Below are 4,706 nucleotides of genomic sequence, written 5' to 3'. Positions count from 1 at the left end.
ACGTTTGATAAATTTATTATCACTTCGTGAGCTGATTTAATCCATGCTGTATCTTCGTATCCTGTCATGATCATAGCAGCTGTTTTCCGTTATTTTTAATCATCCCCTTAAGGTTTTAATAGCAAAATAATTCCTTTGAAATTATACAAGTTATTATTAACGCATATAAGAATAACAACTTACATATAAAAATGTGAAAAAAATGTGGTGTAATGCTTAACTACGAAGAGAATTTTCACTAATACTTTCAGGAATCCATTTCGATCCTACCAGTTGGGAATCAAAGATAGAGAATAGTCTAGATCATCACGCCATAGTTGGATGACTGTTCTGAAATAACAGATTCGCTCATTATTTATTTTCTATGAAGTTTATCATGCCTTCTACAATGCAACTAAAATTATATCGGTTATTTATACGATTATATGCCGATCTTAAGGAGTATTAAACTCCACCCAATGCCACCCCCCACACACATATATATAAGTAAAATTGTCTGTCTCTGTGTGGACATTTCACTACCAAACAACTCTGTCAATTTTCAGTCTACAGATTCGAGATTTGAGATAAGAGGATTTGGGAAAATCTTTTTAATCGGTTTTCGGGCAGAAATTTGGCTGTGACGGGATCAAAGTTCAAGAATGTGACCTTTGAAAACTAATGTAAACTGTGTGTGTACATTTCCCTACGAAACTATTCTGTCAATGTTCAGTCTGCAAACTCGAGATTTGACATGAGGGGTACTGATATTTAAGAAAAGCTTTTTAATCGCTTTTCGGACAGAAATTTGGCTTTCAAGAGGTCAAAGTTAAACGATTTCACCTTTGCAAACTCTACTAAACTCATCCACCAATTTTAGTCTAAACACTTGAAATTTTAGATGGAGGCTGCTTTAACATGGATCAAACTATTCGATTCGATTTAAGCAAATATAATAAATGTTAAGGAGTCCAAAATCGGGGTCAAAGTTTTAACAAAATTGACGTCTGCGGTTTCTACCAAATAACTCAGCCAATTTTTTGTTTAAACATTTGGAATTTAGCATAAAGAGTATTCAGACATGCGGCAAGCTTCTTACCCCATGTTTTGCTGACAATTTGGCAGCCAAGAAATCACAGTGAAAGAGTTTACCTTGGCAGACTCTACTAAACTCCTCCGCCAATTTGGGGTCTGAACACTTGACATTTAAGATGTAGGGTTACGGGACATGAGTCAATATATATATATATATATATATATATATATATATATATATATATATATAATCATTAGTATATTCATAGACTAGTATTGTCAGTAGCATTATTCGCGCATTGAACCCAGAAGATCCACAATCCTTAATGATCCAACCACCGTTAAAAAGGTAATAAATGTGAGAGAAATAAACGCTTTATTTATTTAAACACATTAGTCTATGACAGTGATTGATTTTCTATAATGCTTTTATTCTCCGTATTATTTAAGTTTCTCTATTTTGGTGTCATATCTGCAAAGCATTTTCTGGCCATTTGAAGCCTTCGAACACGGCTCAGACATTGTTTTCCTAGGACAAATCTTAGATTATGTTTGAAACCACTTGGTATCACATAGCTATTCGGTTTGATTTATTATGATATTGACAAGAACATTTATCTGTTATTATAATGAATGTAACGGGGCCACACTACTATCAAAGGAAAAGTAATGCGCCTTCTTCCTCTGCTAATCTGTGGGAGACCTTTGGGCAAGATCGCGAACCCACTTAATCTCCTACTCCGTTCAGGTTAACGTGAGGTCTGTTTATGGTTTCGTATTTCGTTGTGCCGAGCAGAAGATACCTCTTAATACAATGATCAGGAGAATTACCCAGTATGGCACTGCCCGGACAGGAAGAAACTGCAACCTAATGTATGTACAACTGCAGAGAAAGTTACGGCAATACATCAGATTCATTGTTCGAAAAACAGCATGAATAGGCATTATTTGGATTTATCGGGCTACTGTTCTTATTTTGAGTGTGATTTTCACACCGTTTCGGTCGATGTAACCTCCGACCTTCTTCAGGTGTAACTTGTCAAACTCGGGAATGTTTCGGTCAAAATGTTGTTAAAATCACACTCAAGATGTGAACAGTAGGCAGATGAATCCAAATAATAGGAATAACCAATCCTCATCTCACAAATTCAGAAAGGTAAGCGTGAATAATGTTCTAAATCATAAAACCTCGCTTAGTAGAGACTACCATGATAGACAGATGACACCTGATCGTCATAAAACTTGTCTCCGACAGCGAGAGGTATACGTTGTCAGTCCGAACACCGGGGCAACATCAAACATGATGAGTAACAATGAATTCATGAATGCCTCGTGGGAGAAAGTTGGATTGAAAGCCATAGGCGTCAAGGCCTATACCATACAAGATTCTACTTCATTTAGATGAAAATAAATGTAATTCTCTACTGTGTTCTTTGATAACTGAATATCAAAAAATACATAAAGATATACCTCAGTTTGGGGAATGAGTTATGTTTTAAAAGTGTTTTAAGTGTACGAAATAACCCTGTTTTCTCTTTAGCTTTGTATGAAGAAGCTATATAATATATTGTATTAAATTATCGAACGATTAAATACTTTTGCACGTACAAATATTCTCTTTATTTTTCATGTCATACACGTAATACATACAAAAACTGCGATAATTGACGTTTTCGTAATGCTGGTTTTTATGCATTTACTTTTTTTATATTAGCGGTAATTTGCAGTTCAATAATCAACTCGTCAATCTCTTACTAAGTTGCGGTCTATTATTCTCACCATTTGTCATTCTGTAAATACTGCATCAATTTTACATAGAGCTATCCTCATCCTCTCTCTCTATATATATTTCTTTTTAGTCGCGTGCAAGTGACTCTATAAGTCACTCCATCGGTCGGTTGTGCTTGGCCTTTTTGGGTAAGATCAAAGGTATGTTGTTAATAGATGCTGTTCTTAGCTTTTTAATCTTTTTCTTGGCCTTCGGACCGGGATCAAAATGTAGTATCTATTCCGGCAGATACTGCAAGCAAAGACCATATGTGGGATTGCCCCCACATATAAGACCTTGCTCAATGTATGGGCAACTCTTCATACCAATTGTCACTATCCAGCTCCCCTACTCCCCGGGGAGTTGGCCCCCACTTCCCCTTCACTCCTCACATTAAAAATCGGCCTTGTTCCTAATTTGCTGGGTGGGGGAGCAAATAAATACCCTTTTCTTTGCCTTTTGGCTAAGATCAAAGTGTAGTATCTGTTCTTACTATATGCTGTACTTATGTTTGTAACTTTGTGATATTAAGTGGGGGATCACTTTTCTGTATTAATTCAATATAAAATGATTACCCACTTTACAACCAGTCAGTCTCAAAGCCATTCAAGTCATTCTCCAGATCATTCAAGTTGTTTTTGAAGAATTCCAGTTATTTTTTAGCATTCAAGTCATTTAATTTATCCTTAAGTTCATTAAAGTCATTCTAAGTCATTTACTTTTTATTTATTTAAGTCATTTCAGCCCATTTTCGGTCATTTTAGTTTAGCTTTAAGAATTTCATGTCAATCCTACATTCCTACATTCACGTATTCATTCATTCATTACACGAGAGCACGCAACTAATTGCTATCGGCCTTGTTCTCTTTATACTCAACCTAGCGGAGGGGGGGCGTTGCCCGTTCGTAGCAAGGTGTGGGCAGTGGGGTAGGGTTGCTCGATTATGAAAAATAGACGGGACTTTGGTGGCATCAGCCAGAAGCGAAACCGAAAGCAAAATTTTGTAAGCAAAAACAGAAAAAGTAAAGAAAACGATTCGGACTAATGACACGGCATTTCTACATGAAACAATTCAACATTTTTTCTAATTTTTAGATATTAGTTGTCCGATATATCGCTCTTTTTAAGGATAATATGTCCATGCCGCAACGATACGGACATACGAACACACAGAGAACTGTAAAACATTAAAGGACAAAAATAACTGTTATGCACAAAATATGATTATATAACCACAAACAACCATACAATTAAACCCGTAGTTAGACGAATATATATCCGTTAGATTTAAAATGCATGATATAATTTTTAAAAATTGTATTTCAAAAACACATTTAAGAGTAAGATCAAATATAAAAAATAACACTTATATTAAAATCAATTTCGAATCGATTTTGTAACCATAGTGAATATTTTATCTAAGATAATAATTTATCTCCGTGATATCTTGAATTATTTTGGTCTATTTTTACATGTACAATCAAATTTTTTTTTTAATTTTATTTTCTCTCGTCTCATGCGTCCCCCACTCAGACATGACAACATTTTTTAAATTGTACGAGTATCCATCCAATTAACTTTTTAGAAAATATCCACATTACCCATGATGCTGACCTCATTTAATTGTAAACATTGATAAGTGAGGCAGATACACGGATTGACATGTGCTTTTCAGGTGTAAATATATCTCTTCATCTCATTGGTTATGCATTCGCACCGTTTCCCAGCACTCAGCGCACACATATCCAATTTATTACACTGAAGAACGCTGAAGATACCTTGCATAATGCTGTATTTTAATCCATTTTTAAAATCATTTTCTAATGTAATATATAAACGAATAAGACATTAACAAAGTATAAGCTCTACTCCAAAAAAATTGTTTTGTTTTTGTCTGTATTGATATTCATATTAAACCCCTTTT

The 4,706-nt window shown here is 34.8% G+C and overlaps 1 pseudogene; it reads left to right on the top strand.

The window, feature by feature from the left end:
• The first annotated feature begins 3,224 nt into the window (after positions 1-3,224).
• LOC145264169 (U2 spliceosomal RNA) lies at positions 3,225-3,330 on the top strand (annotated as a pseudogene).
• Positions 3,331-4,706: the final 1,376 nt, after the last annotated feature.

Source organism: Euprymna scolopes, chromosome 3 (assembly GCF_053919585.1).
Source record: "Euprymna scolopes isolate OS-2025 chromosome 3, ASM5391958v1, whole genome shotgun sequence".
Classification (NCBI taxonomy): Eukaryota; Metazoa; Mollusca; class Cephalopoda; order Sepiida; family Sepiolidae; genus Euprymna; species Euprymna scolopes.
Note: the sequence above shows the minus strand (reverse complement) of the source record. Positions and strands in the feature narration are given on the sequence as shown.